Genomic DNA, 401 nt, shown 5'->3' with positions numbered 1-401 from the left:
TCTTTCCCTTAGCAATAGTTACTTAATGAACCTTTAACTTCTTCTCAAAATCTTCTAATATCAAGTCAATGTAATGGGCAGCATATGGTGTCCAAAACAAACTCTTTCTTTTTTCCATCAATAATTGTCCCCCTGCCTTATAATTTGCAACATTATCGGTGACTACTTGGACAACATTTTCCTCCCCAATCCTATCCATAATGGCATCTAACATCTCAAACACCTTATCTGCAGTCTTGGATATATTAGAAGTATCCATAGATGACAAAAAAAAAATCCTTTTAGGACTATTAACCAGAAAGTTACAAATATAACGTCTTTTTTTATCTGTCCATCCATCAGACATTATTGAACAACCTGTTTTTTTTTCATTCTAGCTTGTACTCCTCAAGCAATTTCAT

Source organism: Populus euphratica, unplaced genomic scaffold (assembly GCF_000495115.2).
Source record: "Populus euphratica unplaced genomic scaffold, PopEup_1.0 scaffold168.1, whole genome shotgun sequence".
Lineage (NCBI taxonomy): Eukaryota > Viridiplantae > Streptophyta > Magnoliopsida > Malpighiales > Salicaceae > Populus > Populus euphratica.
Note: the sequence above shows the minus strand (reverse complement) of the source record.